The 25,998-nt window shown below is 44.8% G+C and overlaps 2 long non-coding RNA genes across 2 annotated transcripts in view; one reads left to right on the top strand and one right to left on the bottom strand.

Annotated features, from left to right (window-relative positions):
* The window catches only part of LOC119243062 (uncharacterized), a 32,491-nt gene extending 19,281 nt beyond the window's left edge, over positions 1-13,210 (top strand). The window contains exons 3-4 of the long non-coding RNA XR_005124627.2: positions 10,841-10,961; positions 11,665-13,210. This is a non-coding gene — a long non-coding RNA (uncharacterized LOC119243062). The remainder of the gene's footprint in view (positions 1-10,840; positions 10,962-11,664) is intronic.
* On the bottom strand, positions 621-25,791 carry LOC129145588 (uncharacterized). Its single transcript, XR_008551362.1, has 3 exons — positions 25,775-25,791; positions 6,768-6,844; positions 621-903 (listed from the first exon to the last, which is right to left on the bottom strand). It is a non-coding gene; the product is annotated as an uncharacterized LOC129145588 (long non-coding RNA).
* Positions 25,792-25,998: the final 207 nt, after the last annotated feature.

Here is a 25,998-nt window from a genome sequence, read left to right as displayed (position 1 = left end):
GTTGAGGGTCACTCAAGTTCAAACTAATGTAGCCATGGGGCTAGATTCACCACAAATTATTTCTAAACTTGCACATGGTTGAATTGGAATTAAATAAGGTGGTCCCTAGGACCACCAAAGGCCACCCCTTTGGCACCCACCACTAACTGGGGCTTCTCAGTAAGACAATGAGTGTGTATTATTTTTTATTGCTCTGATAGGTAATATAAACACATTACACAGAAGTAAAAAAACACTCCCAAAAATCCAGTGGAAAATAATTTTCATACCCAGCTACTCAGTTCCCACCAGACACGACCGTTGTTGTCAAATTTTGAAATTTTTCCAGTTACTCCATGACTATACAAATATATGTTTATGTACATATATACACATATACATATATATACATACATATGTATGCATATTATATACATAAATTATTTAAAATGGATGGAAGTATGTTATTTACATTGTAGCTCCTTGTTTTGTTTTCACTTAATATTTCTTGACTAATATTCCATGTTGGCACATATGAAATAAGGTGGCTATGTCTTTTTGATGCCAAATATTCCTAGTGTCTTAAGACCTACCTCCAAATTCACAATATTCTATATCCATTTACATTCAACCAAAAAAAATTTTATTCAATTCCTCTCAAGGTGATGACTGGGAGAACTTTAACAATGAATGGTCAGGACATACATAAACATATGCACATTGGAGTCTCCCCATACACGTCTGGTAAATTGCTACACAATTAGGCCAGAGAACCTCAGTGTTGGAAGGGACCTCTGAAGGCTGATGTTTGTCCGGTCATAGAATCCCTTCCACATTCTTCCTGACGTCATCAGATGACCTCTGCTTGCGTTAAGCACCACTCCCTTCTCCTAAGCCATCTCCTCTAGGGTGTTTATAATCTTCCTAGATCAAGGTGAAATTTTTTATATAGTCTAAAGGTTTATTTTTGTTTAATTGGTTCATTCATTTGCTTGGATTCTCTAAATACCACATGGGTGAAGTCATGTGGTGGGGGGTCAGGGGGAAGCCATGATTTACACAGTCGATTGACCAGAAGCACACCACCACAGTGAAGCCAGCTGCTGAGGCCCTGCTTGGGTGTGGGCTATTCCTCTCTTTAAATGCAACACATAGCCAGGCTCTTGGGACCCATCCTCAGCACCTCAATAACTGGCACTGAGTCATTCTTTCCTTCCCTGCTGCCATCATCTCAGTAACTTTCAAATGTCAGCAACCTGACAAATGTGTTGACTTCTATCTCCTCAACTCTTCCTCCTCCCAGGACCTCTCCACAGGAGTCACCCTGCCAGCCTTAGCCTCACACTCAAGGCTCTTCTCTGACCATGTCCTGAGAACACCCTCCCTGCCTTGCAGCTCCCTTTACAGCTGTCAGCAAATGGCCCTTTGGTGTAAACTCTGTTCTCTTCACCTCTGTAATGCATTGCTTTTCTTGTTCTTCTCTAACCTCTCCAAACATTCCTTTCCACTCCCACATTTTGTAACCCACTGTTTAAGTTAGGAATTTCATTTAGCTTCACTTAATAGTAATCCTGCCACAATGACTTAACAATAACATTTGTTTTTCTCATATCACAAGAAAATGTAAGTGGTCCAGAACTGGGGAGTGGCTCTCTAATCTCCCCAATCTCCTAAGCAACCCAGCCTTCTCTGTGCTTTCATATTCTTGGTTGGCTATGGTTGCAAAATGACTCCTCAATCTCTCGTCTCCTGTCCTCTGTCCAAGTAGAATAAGGAAGAAGGAAACCACAAGAAATTTTGTCATCTAGATGAGGAAACAAAAACCTCTCCAGAAATCCCCATCACACTTCCAGTTAGATTTATAGCCAGGAACTTGTCACATGTTCAGCCCTTGCTTTGAGGGAGCTGGGGGCGTATTGGGGGTGAAAACACAGTGCTGCCATTTTAGGAGATAGTCAATTTCCAGAAATATTTGGTATATTCAGGGATGATATTTAAAATATTTATAAACAGGTACAAGGCAGACCCCCAGTCACTTGGAACAGGGCATGAAGATGTTAGAACAGTTGCTAGACAGGTGAGCGGTGCAGCTTGGGCCATGCGGGTGGATTTCTGGACTTGGCTCTGGTTCTTTGTCCCATCTCCATTTCTCTATACCTGCTTTCCTTCCTCCTCAAAGGCTAGGACCCTGGGAACCATGGTCCCCGGGGGCTTCATTAAATATCTGACTCAATAGGGAAAACCTACCTCTAGACATCTCTTGAACTTGATCATTCATGGTCTGGTATTTATTTAAGTCACTTTTGCTCAAAGATTCTATTACTTTCAGCTCAGAGCATCTCATCTACTACATGGGTGGATGTGTGTGTATGGGTAAGCAAATGCACCTGCCACATTTATTAGCTTGTAGCATCACCTTAATGCTGGATCTGTGGGGGAAAGGGAGAGCAGAAAACTCCTTATTTTGTAATACTCTGGAATAATTGGAGAGCGTCAATATTCATCTGTTCCTTGAAGTATTCACCCATAAAACTCCCCAGACTGGCACTCGTACAACTTTCTTTCTCAATTTATCCCATTGTTTTTGTTCTTGTAGTTGCCAATTTGAATTTGCCTTCTTTTTATTAATCCCATTTGGAATAATTTACATTTTCTTAGAAAATTTTCCTTCTCATTCAGATTTTTTAATTCATTAGGATAGAGTAGTGAAAACTTATTTTCTAAGAATTACTACTTACACTACTTCAGTGCAGCCGGATAATATAGCCAGCATAGCCTCTCTTGAAATGTATCTAGATTTTTATTGTGGTTTACATTTGGCAAGCAATTTTCAAATATTTACGGTATCACAGCATGGAGGTTAAGAGTCAGCCATTGGAAGTGGAAGCTCAGTTCCACTACCAACCAGTGAACTTGGGGCTTCACGAGCTCACATGTAACACAGGGAGATAATCACTGTTGTTGGGGTTTAAAAATGACTAATACATATAAAACACTAGGAACAGTATCTGATACATAGTAATTACTCAATAGTTGTAGATTTTTATTATCATCCTGTGTTAATTTTGGTCATGTTTTATAAAACTTTATGGTTTTATATTAGAAGTTTGATCTAAAACATATATCCTTCCTCTGGTAATTCTGAGAGTATCTTTATCTAATTTGTACTTGATATGTACCTTCCCATCGACTCCTCTCTTCTCTTTGTAGTATCAGTGCATAGGGATCTTGGGGGAAGGGTGAGGCATATCATTCATTTTTAGATAGAACGTTCTATTCCAGCTTATTATTTGCCTGAGTATCCTGTTTGTGGATCATTCTAGTTGTTCTCCCTTTTTTCCTCAATGGTATGGCAGGTCACTGACGGAAACCTCTGAGGGTGACCTCTGCCCATCTGGAGATAAGTGAGCAGCAGTAGAAAGGGCCCGAGCTTGCTATTTCTGTCTCCCCTCTGCACATAGCTCAGCCCATGGAAGAGGACCTTTCCTTTGGACTGGGCTGGTCCCTAACTTTGGCACTAGAAAGTGATGCAGCAGAGTGTCTCAGTTAGGAAATTGTTTGAGACAGCAGGACCACAGCCTTGTAGTTCTCTTGCAGGCCCAACTCCCTGCCCTGAAAATGGGCCCCAACCAACACATTCTCTTTCTCCCTATGTCTACTCATTCCCCCTTATTCTGTATCCATGGAAGGGATCCTATAACATTATGGAGCAGTAGCCACAAGACCACCTTCTGTTCTGACAAGATTCCCTTAGGTCCCCCTATAAGTTAGATAATTCGTTAGATGGATTCCAGAACTCTCTGTGAGCACTTACACTCAGTTGTAGTTTTTTTTTTTTTAAGATTTATTTATTTATATAAGCACTGGGTATTGTCAGAAGCGTGGGAGGGTGAGAGAATTCACCAGAGCCAGAGCGGGGAACAGAACAGGCAGACTGACGAAATACACTGCTGAGGGGAGCAGCAGGCACGGCAGGAGAGGTCTGCGCGCCATGTGGGACCCTCGCCGGCAGCCGGGGGATCGAACCTGCACTGCAGAGGCTGCAGGCAGCTTCACAGCCCACCGCTCAACCGCTATGCCACCAGGGGAGGTCCTCAGTTGTGGTTTATTTTATCAAAAGGATACAGGTTGAGTTCAAGCAAGGAGGAGGCACCTGGGACAGTACAGGAGGACTGCAAGCACAGAGCTTTCCCAGCAGAGTGAGGGGTGTCTCACTTTCTGCCATCAGGATGTATAAGGACACACAGCTCAAGAGCTCATCTGAGCTTCCATCCCCAGGGTTTTTATTGGGGCTCTAGTAGGGGGCATGGTTGACTGTGGGGGTGAATGGTCTGTCTCCAGCCCCTCCAGAGGTCGAGCTGATACCCCGTGACCCAAATCCCCCACTCTAAATCACATTGTTAGACTATCTGGTGTGACCCAAGGCCCCCAGACAAACAAAAACATTCCTATCAGGCATGACATTCCAAGGGCTTTAGAGATTACCTCCCAGGAGCCAGGGCAAAGACCAGACCTCTCTGGGCAAGATTAAATTCTTTACAACACAGCCCCTATGAGCACTCCTATTTACATTTCTAAATCTGTGCCTGCTTGGAATTAGATGAAAAAGTTGTCAGACCTGGGTGCTCTCCTCTCTTTGGGCTTGGTTTTCTCCATATCTGGCAGTTAGAGCTCCTGGCGTCTAGAACAGCACTGGTACCTCAGAGGCACTCTATAAATATTGGTTGAATGGATCAAGTATGAATGAGTGAAGTTTTTGAACCTGTGGTGTGAGATTGTGGTCATTCTCTAGTAATAACACGGGTAAAACTTTATTCTTGGTTTTAGCATAGGTTGATTTAGGTGGCTTTCACAGCGAGGGGTGAGACAAACATGTATTTTGCCATCTCTCATTGCACAGAGGAGGACACTGATACCCAGAAAGGCTGAGCCCCCTGTCCATTGACAAGGGGCAGAGGTGGCGTCAGCTCATAAGTTGGAAAACTTCTCTTAAGTGCTATAATTCCTCTTTTCTATACAAAAATGACAACAAAACTCACTCTGCTGGGTTTGTTACTAACCAGTGAAACCGCCTTTTTTAAGATAGCTTCAGTCTTAAGATAGCAACATTACCTGCCTCGTGGTAATGTAAATGAGTCAGAAATTCAGTTGCAGGACTAGAAAAGAATAAAACTGCTGAGGACGTGGTCACTGTTTCCACCTTTGAATATTTAGGAATTCACTCTGGCGGCATCTATTTGGAGTACTTACTGCCCAGTGGAGTCCCTGATGTGTTTATGGTGCTATGGTATCAAAAGGAAAGTTTCCACCCAGCGATGAATGCTTGTGGCCTGGGTCCTTAACCAAGGTCTTGGCAAAATGTATGTTCTTCAGAAGAACTTTGTAAAAGTAGTGTTTGACCTGAGAAGTAAGGCTAGCATGAAAGGGCACTGAGAGCCTGGCCAGAAATCCAGAACAGATGGCATTAAAAATGCCGCCTCTTCTATTAGGTTGCTCCTCTACAACCACAAGTGCAGAAAGAAGTTCCTGCCACATTTTTTACCCCAGCGTGACTGCAAGAGGAATATTTACTAAGCATTCACTATGCACCCGGCAGTGTTCTAACTTTATAGATACTGAGCCACTGATTCCTCACAGTGACCTATAAGGTGCTGTTGTCAGTGCTTCTGCTGGGGAAACTGAGGCACAGAGAGGTTAGGCAACTCGCCCATGTCCTCCAAGCTGGCCAGTGGCTCTGAGATTCAAACAGCAGTGCATTAGTAGCTTGAGTCTGTTATGTTGCCTTTCTCCTCCCCACCAGGACCACACTCATGATTGTAATACCGTCAGGTTAAAATGAACTTTAAGGATGCATTTGTTTTCTGTTGCTGAATAATAACTTATCACAAATTCAGCAACTTAACACAACACAAATTTATTACCTCACAGTTTCCCTGGGTCAGGCGTCTGGATATGGTTTAGTCTTAGCCCCCTCCTCAAGCTGTCATCAAGCTCAAATCCACTGCCAATGCTGTGGTCTCATCTGAGGTTGGGATCTTCTCCCAACCTCACTGGATATTGGTCAGATCAGTCCCTTGTGGTTGTAGGACGAAGATCCTAGTGGCCCTGGAGGCCACCTGCCATATTCTGGTCTGTGGGCCTCTCCAAGACATGGCAGTTCCTTCTTCAATGGCTGCTTTGGATCTCTCTGCCCTCATCTCACTCGTAGACTGCTTTTAAAGGACTCGCCTGATTAAGCCAGGCCCACCAAGGATACTCTCCCTTTTGATTAACTTACACTCAGACAACAGATTAGAAATCTTCATTACAGTTACCAAATGCCATAACTAACCACCCGCACCCCAGGGTGGGGGAGTTGTGCAGGGCATATACACCAGGGAGCAGAGATTTTGAGAACCAGCTTGGAATTCTGCCTGCTGCAGAGGGTAACACTGAAAAGGAAAATGTCAAAAAAGGAGCAAGGTGGAGAGAGGGAGGCAGACAATCCCTATATGTGGGTATATGTGCCTGAGGTCTCTCTTACACACAGCTGGTGGAGACAGTTCTTTCTCATGCCCATCACTGCACTGTGATACCAACCAGCTACCACCAACATGCCCAGGTGTGACACAGGTTGACTTGTCTTAGAAAACGTTTGCCATCTCCTCCTCCAATCCACCCTTCCAACACGCAGCCCCGATTCCTTCCGTTCTGCCTCAATTTTGCCATTAGTGATTCCAACTCAAGTCTTAGAGCCCTTCCCAATCAGACCACAGGGGCTGGGCCCCCTTACAGGGTAAGACTCTTACCTTGGAGGCATGGGTGTCCTTGAGAGTGGGTTAAGAGCAGCAAGTAAAGGGGTCAGCTGTGATGGCTCAAGAAGCAACTAAGAAAAAAGCACAGAGGAAATTTACCAGTTTATGTTGTCTCTGGGGCCTTCTCAAGTGTCTCCTAGGAGCTTCAACCTCTTGGAATGACATTCTCAGATGGTCAAATTACTGTCACATAGTCTCTTAGTCAAACTGAATTTGTTTTGCTAATTCCCTTGCCTCTTCCCTGCTACCTTTCACATCCCCTGCCCAGCCATTGCCAGACAGCAATCCTGCAAATCTGGAAGCAAGAAAAAGCCAATTTAGGGCCGTGGCAGCAACCCAGCTCTCCCCATGTTGTGGGACCCTGTCACCAGCGAGGCTCTCTCAGGAGCCTCATGACAATGAACAACATTGTTGTGAACATTTGCTCAGCAGCCTTGTGGCTAAGGATATGGAAGAGCTGTTTTTAGGAGACAGAAGGTCTCTTCCATTAGTTGATAAGGCCACAAGAGCTAAAATTAAATCAAGAACTATTCTTGTTTTTGAAAGAACCCCCCATCAATACAACCTCCTGAATGAGAGTGAAGGTAGAGTTTGCAAGTGATTTAGGGTCAGGAATGTGTTATTGACCCATGTCTACCCCACGTGTCTGGGCCAGCACCATGCCTGTGGACTCTGAATAAAGAGCTCATTTCTGTCCAGAACTCCCATGGCACTTTGCTCGAGAGAACAGAAGAGCATACATACTTTTTTCCATTCATTTTAACAGTATTTATTTAATGCTAGAAAAAGATTATTTCTGTACTGAGGACAAGAGACAAAGTTTCCACCTTTAGAGCAGTGAATAAAACAAAGCAAATGGAAAATTATAACATGTAACATATTACTATATAATGCAGGGTAGTGGCACCCGCTAGGAAGGTTTTGTTCTAAGAATATGATGAAAACTGCAGCCCTTTTCTTCAAAACAAAACTGAAAATTCAGATTCAGTGTTGCCTATAATTTCCAGAAGCTCTTGGATGCTCTGAACCCCCTCTCTGGAACTGCCCTCCAGTGGTAGTTCTCAAACCCATAGAAAGCTTGATTTAGTAGGGTTACAGGGAGGTCTGAGAGTCTGCTTTCAAGTTCTACCAATGATTCTGCTGGACCGAGTTAACCATTTTAATCCACATTATAAAAAAGGAAAAGAAAATATGAATGAGCATTTGTAGAAGACCTGCAAAGAAAGACAAGCACACACACAGGCATCAAGACACCTGCCCAAGGCCTGCACTGAGTGGGGCTTCCAGTGACCTATCCTAAAGTCTCCCAGCCTGGCGTGCGAAATGTGTCATTGAAGGATCTCTATTGGCACAGTGCATAGGCCAATTGCCCACCCCCACTTTTTTTTTAAGACTCTTGCCTTATTTGGATCAAAATTAAAGTCTCATCTCTGCCTGGAAATTCTGAAAGTCTTAGTGGTGTGTACCCTTGAGGAAGAATGGTGGTATTGTTCAGCCCTGCTTTCTAAAATATGTATTATAAAAGTATCAAGAGTAAGATGGGGCCTCCCTGGTGGCACAAGGGGGTAAGCACTGCCCTATGAAGCAATCCACAGCCTCTGCAGTTCGATCCCCAGATAACCAGGGAGCAACCCACATGGTGCAGCAGACCTCTCCTGACTCACCCACTGCTCCCCTCAGCAGTGTACTTCAGTATATCTGCTTGTTCTGTTCCCCATTCTGTCTCTGGTGAATCCACTCACCTCCTGCATCTCTGGCCTATACCCCAGCTCTTGAATGCATATATAAATAAATCTTTAAAAAAAAAAAAAAGAGTAAGATGACCTGTTTATGCTCCGTATACTTTCCAAATATATACAGTTAACTCCTGTCCTTCCTCATCCCTCCATGTTCCTTACTGAAGCCCCCACCAGCTGGAATACTTGACAGCTTGCAACTAAGGTTGTGCATTTTTTGTGCTCACTGTGGTGATGTGTAAGTAGAAGAATAAAGGGGTAGGATATAAGGAAGAGGGAATTTGAGCAGCAGGAAGCTTTTTGGAAAGATGTAAATACTTGATTTCATTCCATATTGAAACCCCACTAAAATGCCGGTAAAGAGGTTTTTTTTTTTAAAGCATTGACCCATGTGAATAGGAAAAAGGGGAGATTAGAAAACAGTAGCAAATTTGAGACCTGAAAAGTAGTTAGATAAGGGATAATTAACTTAGCAAACCCAAGAAGAGAAAGAGAAAATTGAATCTTATGCCAACAGCGTAGACTATGGAAACAACCTAGATTTGTAAACCAGAATCCCCATAGGGATCAAGAACACGCAGCACCAGGTACTTCTGGAGGTGGAGGTGAGGGTGCCAACTCTAGAAGAACTGGTTGAAGGTCTATTTATAAAGCACTCACACCCCCAGTTCCTTCCCCAAATCCAAGTGATTGTCTCTCCTCCGTTCTGGAAAAAGACAGGACAGGCCACACACAGGTCTCTGGCCCAGAGTCAGGCACTGCTCAGGACAAGGGATGCTGAGTTCCTAGATATCGTACCCCACTCAGTTCCCAGTTCTCTGGCAGCCAGGCCTTTGGGTAGGAGCTTGATAGAGTCTCCTCTGATAATCTGACCAGCCCGAAAGGAAAGACCTAAAGCTACTGATATGAAAGTTGCACTTGGGAAAGTCCCAATTACCCTAAATTTGCAGTTGATAAGTTCATCTATAGCCCAGAGCCTCCAATAAGATTCTCTGTCCCCTGGACTTAAATATGAGCAACTTCTCATAAGGTGGGGTTAATACCCCTACCTCATGGCTTTGGTGTGAAAATGAAATGTACTCATGCAGGCCTTAGAAGAGCGCCTGACACTGTTGGGGTTGTGTTAGCTTTATTATAGAGAGATATGTAAAGTAAAGATCACCAGGCATCTAAAGAAACCCTTGCACCCAATCAATGGAGACCAAAAAAAATAGAAATAAAATGACAGAGCTTTTCTACCAATCCATCATTTATATAAATACAGCTAATATAAAGATGTTTACTGGAAATATATAAAAATGCATTATATACTAAATATACATTTTGTGTCTATACCTATCCAGAAAAGAGTTCTTGGAAATAGAAAATATGAGAGTGAGCAGAAAATGTAGGAGCTTAGAAGTTAAAATTGAGGGAAATCTCCCAAAAAGCAAAGTAAAAAGTCAGAGAAATAAGAAATCAAACAGTAAGTGGGCCTCCCCTGGTGGCGCAGGGGTTGAGCACTGGGCTGCGAGGCTGCCTGCAGCCTCTGCATCCCTGGTTTGTTCCCCAGCCGCCGGCGAGGGTCCCACCAAAAAAAAAAAAAAAAAAATCAAACAGTAAAAAGAAGATAATTGAACTATTTCAGGAATTCTAAAAACCTTTCCCCTCAAGGAAAGGGGAAAAGAGAAAAGAGGAGAGAGAAATCAAAGAAATAGTCCAATAAAATTTCCCACACCTGAGCCATTTTCTGGATTGGAAAGGCCATGAGCACACACAGGGGCACAAGGCTATGATTGGGAGTTTCAGAACAGTGGATTAGAGCAGGTCCTGCCATTTCCACAGAGAGGAGGAAATCAGGTGGAAAGTAATTAATAAGACTCAGGAGCCAGGAGATTTCCCAGCAGCCACACTGGTAGTGAGAAAGCAATGAAGTGAAATTTTCAAAATTATGGAGGGAAATTTTCTCCAAGCTAGATTTCTATGCCAGCCACACAACCAATCAAGACATTCTCTCTGAACAAATCTTACTGTGGGAATCATTATACAATAGATACGTCTATCACATCATCTTCAACTTACACAATTTTATATAGCAAATGTATCTCAATAAAATGAGAAAAGGTGTAAAAAAAAGAAATGCAATGAAGTAACACATTTTCAGTAACTGGATAATGGAATGAGATATTTTATTGAATATATATTTTTCCTAATTCACGATAATGGGCTTATCTGGAGAACATTTATCATGGATCTTTAAAGTTGAAACATTTTAACCACAAGATAAAATATAAAAGACATTCTCACAAGTCAAAGTCTGAAGAATTTATTTCCCGTCCTGTTTTCTGAAAGCTGTCAGAGGATGTGCGTCACCAAAATGAGGGAATAAGCTGAGAGCAAGACATGGGATCCAGAAAACCTGAGAGCCAAGTGGAAGGATAGAGAAGGCAGGCCCAGATGATGAGAAGAAGAGGTGAGATGGGCCCTCGAGGTGGAGAGCAGTTAGCTGAGGCTGCAGCAGGGCAAAGGTTCAGAGAGGATCTTCATGAAGGTTAATTTGCCAGAAAAACAAATGCATAGTGTTCTTGAGAGAAGACTTAGACAACCGGCAGAAGGATTTGGGGTTGAATTTTGAAACACAGGCAGATACACAAATGAAAAACCAAGATAACTATTATAATGAAAACAAAAAGGACAGCAATCACAGCGCAGTACACGGCTGGCTGTAGATAGCTTTCACGGAGCCAGGATAACATAAAGAATAAATATTGACCTGACCTAAATTACAGGGTGATTAGGCTGGGAGGCGGGTGGGCTGGGTAGGAGTACACATACACTAGGAGCAGAGAGGAAAAAAAGAGCTGACAACCCTAAGAGGAAGTCATTGCATAATTTCTAAACCTGCCAGAGCAAAATGTGCAATACGGGAATGTCATCTGGAGACACATGCAAATACCAAAAATAATCGCTTTACTCAGAAGTAGTTGTTTCTGGGAAAGGAGAAATTAGGGAAGGCAAGAAACGGACTGCTGTTTCTTAAATAACAAACCAGAAATATTTGGTTTCCTTAAAAATATACTGTATGTCTCTTAAGTTTGAATAAAGACAGACGTATTTTTAAAAATTTCATTAAGTATCAAATAGGTAATAACTATTTCTTTTTCTTTCACATCTAGGTGGTGCAGAAGAGCCCAGGAAACACCCAGATCAGTTTTGTTGTGATTTTTTTTTTTTCCACTTGCATAAACTAAGGCCGGAATCCTCTGGTGACCCGTCAGGCCTGACCACAGGCGATTACAAAGATTTTCTCAGGCCAGCCCCTTGGAGAAGAGTCACACCACAGTGAATTGGTGTGAGGTGTGGAGGTGTGAGTGAGTCTAAGACTCAGCCCTATGGGGTAGAACCCAGATGGTTTCTCTTCTTTTAAATTTCCAAGAGGTTTTCAATGCCTGGCCTTCTATGGTATCTTTATCTCCCTGTGGAGTTGGGTCCCTACAAATCCTCAGACAAAGGAGTGTGTCTGGTCAATGGGAAGGGGGCACATCCTTGTTCTTTACCTTTCCTCTTGGGCCCTTGGCATCTGCATCCAGCGGGGATGGACTACAGCACGTCAGGGCCCCTTGATGCATCTAGAAAGGTTACTCATGAACAGTGTTCCTCTCCCAAACTGCCATATTTGATCACCTGAGCTCAACAGTTCAGCACTCAGTCAAATCCTCCCCCCCAACAAGACCTTTTACTTGCCTATTTGTTTTGTTTTCAGGTATAGTTTTGACTTACTGCTTCCAAATAGATGAAAAGTTCCCAGAGACCAGAAACCCCTCATTTCCTGGGCCCATATGCTCAGCACAATGGTGGAGGAGCAGTCAATGAAGATCTCCTAAAGGATAATGATGTAGGGATTTTCTCTGGGGTAGAAGAGATTTGACACTGACCTTGGCTGTGTTCACAGCCATGTCCCAGCACCTAGAACAGTGCCTGGCATGTAGTAAGTGCTCAAAAAATAATTCACTGGGTAGATGAGTGAATGCACCAGAAAGAGAGGCTGGGATTGTATTTAGAGGCTAGAAATACAGAAGCATTTGGGGGCCTCTACGAAAAGTTGTTGGTAACCCCAATAAGTGACTTGAGCAAAGAACAGGAAGAAGCAGCAAGTTCCCAATATTTTACACTAAGATTCCCAGGGCAGAGGTGAATAGTGAAACCTCACAAGACTGTCTAGCTAAGGGTTTAAAGCCTGACCAGTTTGCATGAGCAACTATTTCCTGTCTGAGAACTCTCTCCCTACAGAAGCGAGAGCAGAGGTAGGCATGGCATAGTGGGTGGACAGGACTTTGGCTTTTTTTTTAAGATTTATTTATGTATGCATACAAGAACTGGGGTACAGACCAGACATGGGGGTGTGTGAGAGGATTTACCAGAAACAGAGTGGGGAACAGAACAGTTGGATTGACTGAAATACACTGTTGAGGGGAGCAGCAGGCGAGGCAGGAGAGGTCTGCTGTGCCATGTGGGTCTCCTCCCTGGCTGGGGATCGAATTCATGCTGCAGTGGCTGCTGATAGCTTCCTAGTGCTGTGTCTATACCCCTTGTGCCACCAGGGAGGCCCTGGTGGACAGGACTTTGATAACAGTTTTATAAAAGAAAAATTGGAAACAAGGTCAATGTTTAATAATATGGGACTGGTCATAGGAAAATGTCTATTATATGTTTGTTGCTTCAAGAAGGAAAACAAAATCATATGTGCCTTTTTGTGATAAAAATATGTTTATATGTATTTCTATAAATAGGAAGATATTTACATATATCTATATAAATAGAAAAACACTGGAAAGATACATATGTAATGATTACAGAAAGAATGCAAGTTTGGTTTTGTTCTCTGCCTATGTTGTTTTCTATTTTTGAAGTATTTTCTTATTTTTGAAGTTTGCTTTGCTTTTATATTTAGGGGAAATATTTTTATTTCTTTCAATGACAGTATCTGGCAACATTGCCATATATAGATAACACTAATACTAAATTCATGTTAGTAATACACAGACATCAGAAAAGCAGGGAGACTCGTGTCCCCTGCACCCACTTTGAGAGAAGTAAAGGCTTATTCTGAGCATGCTTTAAAGATGTGTGATTCTGAATGATGTACCAATTAAACTTAAAGAGTGTAACTCATCCATCAGGGGATATAGATGTTAAAAGTAGTGGTAAGAAAAGGGAGCCCATTTTTAATGGTGGGGGACTGGAGTGGGAGAGGAGGGACTTAGGCAGGGATAACCAAGTGGATATCACTGAACTTCTGCTGCTTGAGCCCCACTCGGTGGCAGGTGCTTAGAGAGATATTAAGAGAAGCAAAAGACCAGTTTATAGTCTAATTAGAAAGACATGCCTGGCACTTAGAAAACCATTAAAGACAGGCTAGACTGGACGGCTTATAATTAGTGCTTAACAGCGAGCTTCAGATGAGTGCTCTGACAATGGTCTAGATTTTAAATATTTTAAGATGCTTTTGATATACATACATATGTATATTTAAACAGAATTTCATTAAGAATTCAAATAGGCTAAAAATAAGCAAGGACTGAACATAGGGGTAAGATTACATATTTTGGCATCTCTGTGATTTTATATGTAACCTCATGGTAAGGAGGTCCCCAGGGATAAACATCTTGGAGAGGAAAGACGCCTGAGCACTTAAGTTTATAAGGTGAGCAGACAACAGTGCTCATCCCTTTTCTCCCAGGAAAGGCATGATGGACAGGAGAGATCTATAAGACCTAAAGACTCCGCGTGCAGAGGCTGTTAATGGACTTAGAGGGGAAGGGAGGGTAGGAGCATGGAGCAGGTGACAGCGATTGGTATGTGATAGTAAGGCCTTGGCCCAGAAGCTGCTGCAGAGTCATGGGCTTAAGCCCAAATATGGGGTGCTGGCAGGGAGGTCATGCTGCCCAGGTCCCTCCTAGCTCCAAACTCTCGCTTTCCTAAGCCTGACCCAGCAAAAAGAAAACACCATTTGCCCAGAAATTAGAGTGTAGCATTAGGAGTGGGGGGACTCCTGAAGGCAAAGTAATACCTGTTTATGAGATAATTCAGCAAATCCAGAAAGAGCCCAAGGTGGAAATAAAAATAACCTGTGACGCCCCTTTAGCAAGGGTTGCCAGATTTAGAAAAGTAAAATAGAAATGCAGTATTTGGGATATATTTATCTAAAAAATTATTGGTTGCTTATTTGTAATTCAAATTTTGGGGGCACCCTGCTTCTTACCTGGTAGTCCTATCTTCAGAGGTGAAGACAATAACTGGCTTTGCTTGCCACCCCTCCTCACACCCCTGCCAACATCCTCCTGCTCTCCCCGACTCTGCCCCTCCATGCCCATTTCTGAATCCCCATCAGCTTTGGTGTTCTTCCTTTCCTGCATTGAATACTGTGCTTTGAAACAAAGTTATCTGAACCATGTGAAAGTTCTGGGCTTTCCAAGGCCCCAGGGTCTCTCAGGAAGCCCCACCTCATCCTCAGCCTCCCCAGGGCCAGCAGCAGCTTCTTCCATCTTCTAGAACTGGCCTTGTCTGGGCATTGTCCCTCTGCAGACACTGGAGAGAGCAGGCTCAGCTGGTCTGCAGCATCCCCCTGCAGGTTCCTGCTTCTAGACCCACCCAACCCCGTGGCTGATACCAGTCAGGTAAACACCATCAGTCTGGGATGTGATCTGCCTGACCCAGGGCACACCCACTAGGCTAACCCACCCTCCATGAGGCTCAAATTGGCAATTTTGGGGAGACCCCAAACTGCCAAAGCCACAGGGACACAAAAAGCAATCAGAACCGCCCTCTACACCCTACCAGAGTATGCCCTAGTGCCGTACACTTTGTATCCGGGACCCTTTTGAGAGCCAGAGTCTGGGCTTCTGCTCTGTCATCCTTAGGATCATTCCCATTCTCCCTCTTCACTCCAGGCACCACAGATTTCCTCAACCTCAGACCAGACGATGTTTGCTTCCAAAGCCTAGGGCCTTCATGGGGCCCCCACAGCCCCTTTCAGGTATACAGAGCCCTAAATGTGCTCTTTTTTCCGAAGCCTAACTCAGGAAAGGAGCTTTGAAGGGTTGAATGGATTATTTTCCAGTGGTGGCTTTGGGGAGGGTGGGCAGAGACTGAAGGAGAGAATTTTCACATCGGGATTTTCTCCTTTCTCTTTCCTCCTGGAAGAGGCAAAGCCTCACGATTTTGCTTTGATCACTTAGGATTTTGGGGGCTCCATCTCCTACCCACACTCCTGTGACAGCTTCTCCTGTATTCCACATACACCGACAAGGTTTTGCATCTCCATAGATTGAACAAGGTGTTTTGGTTTTCGTTTCTTCTTCTTTTTAATGAATGGCTGTGCTCCAGGGAAATTTATTTCAGAAGATCATTTCCTTTTTCCAACTTTAGAAACAACAGGAAAACACTACAGAACACCAAGTTAATCAATAGAGCTAGAAAATACCACCCACCTAGGGCCTTGCTAAAGCAATCCCTGTCAATGCTACACTCAAGATATTGACACGTACAAGTGCCTAGTAAACCAGAAGGCGCTTTCCCACTGAAATAAGCGGGCACTCACTGCAGTAATTACCTGATTTCACAGGAACATGCTATTAACCCCAATTCCAAATTCAGTCCGGTAGACGCTGGGCATTAGATTAAGTATTCCTAAATGTAATCCTTTAATCCATCTTAATCTTCACTCCCACCCCCACCTCATTTGACTGCTGAAACGGAAAAGTCTTTAAGTGTTTCTGCTCACAGGCCTGTTAGAAAAAAGCATTTCTGCCTTCCTAGGGAGGGTTAATTGGCAGAGAAGGGAGTTCAAAGCATCCCAAGGTTGAATTCATTTGCTCTTGATGCATTTACAGTTTAGCACCCCCAACAAAAACAAAACTAAAATAAGCAAGACTGAGCGGTTTGGTGCAAATAATAATTTCTCTTTACAACTTCCTTTGTTTGTTTTTTCTTGTTTTAAAATGTTAAAATGACGCACCAACTCTTTGTTCTTTTTTAAAACGCCCCAAATCATACCCAAGCATACGAAGTAACAAAGTTACCATGGTTTTCCCAATGGACAATTAAAAACAAACCAAAACCACTCCACTTTCAGTAGTTTGCAGGCATCCTGAGACCTCTGGTTTTCAAACAGCAATGGACTCCCTCTGATGCCCAGCCACCCAGGGGAAAGTAAGATACCAGACTTTGAGGCTCCCAGAGGGAAGGTACCCTCTGTCCCTGGTGTCCCTTTGCTGATGTGTTGTTTTTTTCAAGTAGAAATAAATATTAGGGTGTTTGGGGACATCTGGACGAGGCAGAGATAAGGAGAACAGGAGATGCTAGGCAAGGCCAAAGCCGAAATTCCTTGATAAACACAAGCAGAAAGGTCCCCTGCTGAGCTGCTTGCTGCTGCCTGCCCCTCCCCTTTCTCCCTCCCTCCCTCCTGGGCTCTTTGTCCGGAGATTGGGGCTGGGGGCCTTAGATATCCCCACCCCTTCAGTACAAGTTCTTTTTTCCCTGGGTCTTCAAATGGTGCTGTGTCAAATAGCAAAGAGAAATATTTTATATTCTTGAAAGCAGGAGGCTTACAGAAAGAATGCATACAGGCTGTCCAGAATGATGCTGGCCCCTCTTAGGGGGATATGACAACAGTGTTTCTGGCTGGAAAATGTCTTCCTCCTCTTCACCCCACCCCCACCATGTTGCTGCAGGATTGAGTCCTGGACCCTTCACTGCCCCACCCCAACTACCAGTCAGATAAATCTCCCCTGGGCTCGCTGGCCATGCCACCTTCTGCAGCTTCACGTGTAGGGAGGGCTGTCCTGGATTTGGGGCTTCTCTGGAAGAGTCGGTCACCTTGGCTGGTGGGGGGATAGGTTTCTGGGTGCTAACAACAGCCTGGTGGGCTGCACAGGACCTGCGTTACCAGTTCACAAAACTCCAAAGACAACATCAGCACAGGCATTTCCACTCAGCCTGCTCTTCTCACTTTTACATCGTACCCTCAAGATCTTTAAGTGAGAGGTCACTGAGTACCCCGTCCCTGAGCCAGGCGCATGGACCGCGCTTAACACCAATACTTGCTGAAATGCGAACAGGCCTCTCACAAGAACTCTCTGCCAGGGCACCCCATTCTCTCCCCCTCCCTCTCCCATACTCCCCTTTCTTCTACCCTTCCTTCCCCCTACCTCCCCTCTGCCTCTCCCCCAGCAGAACCCAGAGTGCACACCACCAGCTCCAAATTGACCTTTCATTAAAGGCACCTAGAACCGGGGTGAGGTGCTTTTCCATTAAAGCCTCCTCCCCATCGTGGCCCTGTGTGACTTCAGCGCTGTCAGAGTAGGGGGAGCCTTGGTCCTCCCAAGCATCCTTTTCTTTGGGTTACTTTTTTCTTCCCCTGGGCTATTTCCTGATTCCTTACCCTGTCTACCCAATTCCTACCTTTAATTGAAGGCTAGAGGAGTATCCTTCCAGGGACTCTGAAGAGGAGGCCGGTTCTCAAGACCACCCCTCACTCCTCTTGGGAAGCAGCAGCCCCCGGCTTTGACAGGGGAACGGAACCGGTCCTGAGCTCTGGAGCCCTCCCAGCTCTGGGTCGGGAGGGTCAACTCCAGCATGAGATTCTGAAAACTGAATGTGCATGAGACACACCTGGAGGACTTGTTGAAACACAGGGACCTGGGCCCCACCCCCGCTGTCTTTGATTCAGGAGGTCTGGGGCAGCAGAGGATTTGCACCTCAATCAGATCAAGGCCTGCTGAGGCTGTTGGTGTAGGAACACTTTGAAACCTGGATCTCCTTTTCTTTCAGAGACACTTGAGGCCAGGAAAGTCTTCTTCAGACCCTCGCCCCCACCCTCTTTCTGAGTAGGTCTTCCCTGTAGGAAGGTCCTGGGCACCTTCTGGTTAATCTATGAGGAAAGGCTCCTGCCTCCACGTCCCCCACCCCTCCTCTGTCTCATTTTTTCTGTCTTGCCCACCTACCTCCTTTCTGTCTCTCCCTACCTTGGCTCTGTGTCTCTGTCTCTGGGCCTCTCCCCACACACTTCCCCTGTGATGAGCTGGCATGGGATTTGTAGAGTGAGCACACAGCCATCTGGAGCCGCTGGGCCGCCCTGACTGACATATGCTAAAATACAGGCGGTGGAAAGACTCTGGGCAAAGAGACCAATTTGTTAATTTAATTGAGTCGCAAACAACCAGGAAGCCAACAGGGTTTGTATGAAACCTATTCTCTATTCTCAGAATCAGCGGTAGGGTGGGGCCCTGAGGAAGCCTAGCTGTGTGGGCCCAGCCCCCTGTGCCGGAGGCTGAAGGGAGGTCTGTGCTTCTGCTCTTCTCTCTGTGGGGGCTTGTATGGGGTAGTTGATACTATTAGTAACCCCTTTGCCTTCTTACTAGCTGGTGCAACAACTCCCCTCTGCCAGAGACCTGGCCCTAGGAGCTTTGCTCTTCTGCGCAGGAGTGGCCAAAAGCTTGTGGCTGACTGACTGACGTGGGGTACAAAAGCTGGGCCTCTTACTGTAAGGGGTTGAGGGATGTCCTCAACTTGGATAGTCCCAGGCAAATTAGGAAGTTTAGTCACTCTGCTACTACCTGAAGGTGGAGTTAATTTTGCCACACCTGTGCTCCAGGGCTCTCCATGATCAGGCTGAGACTAGACTGCCAGAGTCTACAACCTTCCCAGCCAGCAGGTCCTCCTTCCCTCACCTCTGGGAGAACTCTCCCCCAATCAATCATCATACCAAATCCTTGTCTCAGGCTCTGCTTCCAGTGAACTTGGCATAAGTTATCCATTTCCCACCCCTATAGTTAACACGATCAAACCACAAATAAGGAATGGGCTCTTCAGCACCTCTGATTTTTTTTTTTTGTTATACACAGAAGAACCGGGGTGTAGGTCAGAGGTGGGGGCAGGGGGTTGGAGGTGAGAGGATTCACCAGAGACAGAGTAGGGAGCAGAACAGGTAGAATGACAAATACACTGCTGAGGGGAGCAGCGGGCATGACAGGAGAGGTCTGCTGTGCCATGTGGGTTAGCTCCCTGGCCAGGGCTCAAACTCATGCCACAGTAGCTGGTAATAATTTGATACTGCTGAGACTTTAACCCCTGCACCACCAGGGAGGCGCAACTTCTGATGGTTTTAATAAGGAATGTTACAGGCAATAATGATAGTAACTAATAATACATATTTACTGATTTTTAGGAGGCCTCTTAACTTCACTGTGATAGTCCTCTAACTCCAGCTAATTGTCAAAGAATTTGTGCCTTAGTTGCAAAGAAAGTGGAAAACCTGAGGTTGGGGACAATTCATCTTCCTCTACATTCATGTTAGGTAGTTAATATGTGCTCAGCACTGCTCTCAGCATTGCGAGAGGAGACACCACGAAGATACAGGCCCTGCTCTCCTGTATAGCTGTGTTGAAAAGACACATGTGACACATCTCAGCAGGGGTTAGTGCTGGGGTGCAATAAGGTGGTGACAGGGATAAGTCCAGGGTGGGCTGGGAGTGCTGAGCAGGCTGCCCAGAGGAGGGGCTGCAACTAGGCTCTGTGTGGGCAGAGTCACGGCAGGTGAAAAGGAGAGGCCTTAGCCTAAAGCACAGACACAGCATGTATTTGGGAGTCAGGAAGGAGCTGTCTTTCCGGAAGCAAGGCTTGCATCAGGATTTGGGTGTTGTTCAGCACTGAGGATTCAGTACCCTAATCTGTGGGCCAAGGGGTTAGAGTGACTCCCAGCAAGTTGGTCCTTCTAAGGCGAAAAATGATTGGGGTAAACTTCCTTGGATGGTTGAGAGCTTCCCCTTCTCCCTGAAGGATTGGCTTCCTGATGAGGCAGTCTGGCCTGCCACACAGGGAGTTGGGGGCCTAGATGGGCCTGTTCTCTACCCTCTCCTCATGGGCCTCCCTCCAAGGCAACCAAAGAAACGTGTAAGAACACTCACAAAGAATCATAAATAGGAGATGTTCTCCCTTGCCTTCCTCCCTCTGGATAACTCTCTTGTCTCTCATCTCCTCAGACTCAAATTCCTGCTGACTCCAGTCTCTCTGCCCCCCCCCCCCCCCCGACACTACTGCAGATTAGTCTTCCCGAAACATCACTTCCAGCTTGTCACTCTCCATCTAGAGGACATTAGTGTCTACCCGCTGCCCTTGGGATAAGATCTGCACGCCTTAGATTAGTTTTCAAAGCCCTTACATGCCAACCTTCCCTCCCCCCTTTTAGCTTTTTTCCCACAGGCCCAGCTCAGTCAAGTAGGCCCTGTCCCAAGCTACCTCACGGGACTTTGCTTTGAGTTTTTACTCAAATTCTTCTCTCTGCCAGAATGCCTTGCTCCCTTTCTGGGCTTCCTTCATTGTACCCATTCCTCTCAGTGCCTCCAAAATATTTCCTTTTGTGATATCTAGCCATTTCAGGCATGCACTGTCTAAAGCTTAGCCTGTGTGGTAGATTGTCTGCAAAGATGGCCACCAACAGGCCGTCTCATTCCTGCATGCGTATGCCACTCCACCCATCAGAAGCTGTGGTCTATTTGCCATTCCCTAGGAACCCACGTGGCATCATGACTTGTTTTGACCTAGAATTCAGTGGAAGCAATCCTGTGACAATCCAGGCTTAGGGCCTTAAGAGAACTTCTTAAGTCATAGAGCCATGAGAAACCACTAACCCCTGACTACCCTGCTGGAGAGGAAGAAGCCCTGTGGAGAGAGAAAGAGGGATCCTGGCGGCTAAGAGATGAGAGGGGTCAGGGCAGGGCCAGGACACAGACCATTTAGCTGGGAAGTCAGCTTGGATCCTCTAGCCCCAGCTGACACCAGGTAGAGCAGAGACAAGCCTTCCCTGCTGAGCCCTGTCCAAATTGCAACATTCTGAGCAAATAAATGGTTGTTGCTGTTTTAGGGCACTTGGAGCCAGTTTCCAATTTGGTTGGAATCCTGGCTTTGCTCTTTAACCAGAGCTGTTTACTTGTAGAAAGTGCTCGCTGGGACCAGGCTTTGTCCTCAGTACCTTAATTACACTTAGAGACTCACGGAGAGGGTACCACGATTATCCCCATCCCATGAAGAATTCAATGATTTGCCAAGACCCACAGCTAGTAAGCGATGAAAGTGGATCATCCCCCAAGCAAGTGTGAGTTCAGAGTCCAGTGCCCAGTGATTACTCAGTAGTTACATGAGCTTAATGACTGTAAGCAAGTATATAACTTCTCTAGGTCTTGCTCTACAAGATGGGGAAATGCAGAGAAAAAATTAGGGATGGCAGGGTATGAAGATGAAATGAGGTGTCTCACACATGGGCTGGGCACTGAGCAATTGCTCACAAAATACTGGTGCCCTTTTCTCTAGTGTGATGTAGAAACAACCTCCCAGTCTCCTCCCAACAGACACTGTTGAAATTCTGAAACCTCAAGTCCTAATTTAAAAACAGCCTTGCCAGGCTATCATACCAAACCTTACTTAGAGCACAAAGCCCCAGAAACTCAGTACATATCTATTGGAAGAACGTAGCAGAAAATAGTGTTAATTATTAAATAAAAAAATCTAAGAAGGGGATTTTTACTTATCTGAGTCATGGAGCAGGTTTGCAAGAGGTGGTGATGAGAAATGCCTGTGCTAGCCTTGACCTTAAGCTCAAGGAAACCTCAAACACTGCCTGCTGATTTGGGACAAATGTTGCTGGCTCTTCTGTAGCAGGGAGGGGAACTGGTCACAAATGTGAATCCCAGCATCGACCTTCATCCTTGCCATTTTTTCTGCCACTTACATGATGGCAGGGCTTGCTCTGAGGAGCTGTGGTGCTTAGTGTAACCATGAATGGTGAGTGATTTCCTTATACATAACTCTGCTCCCATGGGTGCCCCTCTCTCAAAGCGCTCCCTTCACGAATGCTCAGCCATGATGGGCCTGGCATATCAAAATTGTGGGTTAGGGCTTCCCTGGCGGTGCAGGGGTTAAAGCCTCAGCACTGTCAAGCTATCACCAGCCACTGCAGCATGAGTTCCATCCCCAGTCAGGGAACTGACCCACATGATTTCCAGACCTCTTCTGTCTTACCCATGACTCCTTCAGCAGTGTAATTCAGTAGATCTGCCTTTTCTGCTCCCTACTCTGTCTTTGGTGAATCCTCTCACCACCATCACCCCCCAACTCTGGCCTACACCCCAGTTCTTGTATGCATAAATAAATAAATCTTTAAAAAAAAAAACAAAAAAACGGTGACCTAATTTTATATGAGCTACAGAATAAATGCATTAGCTTCTAAATTGCTCTTTATTGGACCTTATTATTGGTTTTGTGTTTCTTCATTTACAGCTTACTTCATAAGAAGCAGTCCTTAATTTTTTACATTTTGGGCTTAGTTTTCTACCTGTTCATCTCAACACAAGTATTTCACATTCATGGATCCATTAGTTGATAGATCCAAGTTTATCATTTTTTTTTATTTTGTACCAATATTTCCCAATGCATTTCTAACCTTTCAACATCCTCATTAATGTCAACTTAGGAGTGACCACAGCTGAGTTGCAACCAAATGTTCTTTTCCATGCTGAAAGTTTATTAACAGTAGAATGGCTAAATAAAGTGTGGTTGAGTCATAGAGCAGTAACCAACAAGAAAAATGAATGAACTACAGCTGCACATAAAAATATAGATGACTCTCACAACACAGTTGTTGAATGAAAGGAAATCAAACACAGAAGAATAGTTATGCCTTGTGAAGGGCGGGGGCACAAGAAACTTGAAAAAGAGACTAACTATGTCAGTCACAGGGACAGATTTGGGAGCTTCTAGAGGCACTGACAATGTTCCACATTTTGACCTGAAGATGATTACACATGTGCTTACATTATAATATTTTGCTAAGCCATACAGTTTGTGTGCTTTTGATAATGTAAAGGCTTGCAAAATAACTACTGGTCATACTCAATTGAATAGGAATTTAGACTTGACAATTTTGATTCGACTTGCCAGTTATAAGCTTCCTGATTTATCATTTATCTTTGAGTTTGCCAGTTAAGCTTAACTGAAATCCGTCCAATCTCCAGATAAAGCTAGAGGTGGGGACTTGAAAATCTGTAAGCTGCAAAGTCCTGCTAGGTGTTTGCTATATACCAGGCATTGAGCTAGGTGGGTATATTAGCCAGGGTTCACTGGAGAAATAGAACTGATAGGATGTATATATCAGAGCAGGATATATATATTTTTAAAGATTTATTTATCTATGCATACAAGAACTGGGGTGTAAGCCAGACGTATGGGGGGTAACAGCGTTCACCAGAGGGAGTGGGGAGCAGAACAGGCAGATCTACTGAAATATACTGCCAAGCAGAGCAGCGGGTGAGATAGGAGAGGTCTGCTGTGCCATGTGGGTTAGCTTTCTGGCCAGCCTGGGGAACAAACTCAGGCTGCATTGGCTACTGATAGCTTGATAGTACTGTGTCTTTAACCCCTGTGCTACCAGGGAGGCCCAGAGCAGGATTTGTTATAACATTCAGCTCATGTGATTATGGAGGCTGGCAAATCCCAAATCTGTAGGTGGGAGGGCAGGTTGGAGACCCAGAAGAGCGAAGGCCATCTCCTGTAGAACAAGGAGGAGTGAGTGTTGCAGGTGAGGTCAAAGGCCCTTTGCTGGAGAATTCTCTTCTGCTTTGGGGGAGGCTGGTGTTTTTGCTTTGTTCTATTCAGACCTTCACCTGATAAGATGAAGCCCACCCACATAGAGCAATCTGGTTTACTCAAAGTCCACTGATGTAAATGTTAATCTCATCCAACAAACCAACCAACCAACCAACCAACTGAACAAAATATAAAAATCTCACAGAAACACCCAGAATAATGTTTGATAAACATCTGGACATCAGAATACAACAAAAATTACACATAAAATTCACTATCACAGTGGATGTCACATGTAACCTGATTTACTCCTCACACAGCCCATTGAATTGGTGATTTCAAACCCCATTTTGTACAGGGCGTTTAAATACCTTGCCTGAGTTTGCACAGCTCAGAAAACAGCAGAGGCAGGAATTAAATGAAGTCATTATGACACCAACTATTGGGATGAGCAATTTATTAATTTTTTTAATGAGGACCAATCCAAGAAAACTTAAAATGCCCATGGGCTGCATACCTCCATCCAAAATGAAAGGAACTTGAATCTCATGGGGAAAAATATATTTGAAAACACAACTGGCCAACTCGTTGATGGTAAGTTGCCTCTGCTCTTTGGTCACTAAGGTGTCATACCTGAGTATATTGGAAAGGAAGTATTTCGCCTTGTGTGCCGTACATTCCTGCAGGCTGGTACATACCAGAAAGTCAACTGAGGACAAGAAACCTTAATTTTAGATGAAAGAGGATGTAGCTGAGTTATCTATGCAGGAGGTACCTCAGGGCTCAAGCATCTGTGGCTGATGGCCCTGGTACATCATCTCTAAACTCGCTGCAAAACTTAGGGCATGGCTAGAGGTCAGGCAGTGTTAACAGAGCACTTAACTTTATCAACCTTGACCTGAATGCTCTTTGGAACTTACAATGCAATGAACTGAGAAGGGTCCACGATGGGCCCAAAGAATGGTGAAAATCAGGGGCATGTTGAAGTCTGGTGAGGATGAGCGCATGGTGAGCTGCAGCAGGAAGAAAGATGGCAGGCAGAGACAGGCGGGGTAGTTTGGGGCCATGGGAAAGTGGAAAGTGTGGTTAACAGGGCGTGGGGTGGGCTTGGAGACATTGCCTAGGCAGTGAGCATCCCTCCTGGGTGCTCTTTACAAGTTATACGCCAGAGGAAGGAGCATGGACTTGAGAATGGATCCCAAAAGTAATTTGAAATTCAACTGAAAATAACATTATGTCACATGATATCAATACTAATGCCAATTTGCATGGATGTGATGTATTTGTGGGATATCATGTTATATAATGTTGGTATAAAAAGGAGTTAGTTTTCTCTTTTCATAGGTTGCAGGAGAATGAAATATGATAGTAAGTGTGTGATTTTCCAGGCAGAGTCAACCACTCTCTTTCTTGTCTCATCTTGAGTATTTGTAGCTTTGCCACTTTCTCAGTGTTAGTCACCGATCGCGTCTGTAATTTTCTCTCTTGGGTGAGACGAGGCACCTGGAGTGCAGGGAATGGGTCACAGGAGAGGAGAAGGAATGTGGGATCTGGGAGTGGGGCTGTGGGTGGATCTGTGATGCCTCCACTTACTGACTGTGACCTTGGCCATGTAATGTATCCTCTAGAGCGCAGTCGCTTCCTCACCTGTCCATGGGTTTATAACTCCTCCCTTGCGCGGCAGTTATACAGACCGTCCCCAGAGCGACACCTGGGGTAAGTGGGCAGTAACTGCTGTGGAACTCTCTTCTGTGCCCAGTTCCAAGGTGAGTTTACTATCCAGCCCCAAGGGCTGTAGAAACCCAAGAGCTAAAAATGTGCGGGAGGTGCTCCAAAAGCTGAGCCTCACAGGGAAAAGAGGTCCATGCTCT

This window comes from Talpa occidentalis, unplaced genomic scaffold, assembly GCF_014898055.3.
Source record: "Talpa occidentalis isolate TD23 unplaced genomic scaffold, MPIMG_talOcc4v2.1 talOcc4.13, whole genome shotgun sequence".
In the NCBI taxonomy this organism is placed as follows: domain Eukaryota; kingdom Metazoa; phylum Chordata; class Mammalia; order Eulipotyphla; family Talpidae; genus Talpa; species Talpa occidentalis.
Note: the sequence above shows the minus strand (reverse complement) of the source record. Positions and strands in the feature narration are given on the sequence as shown.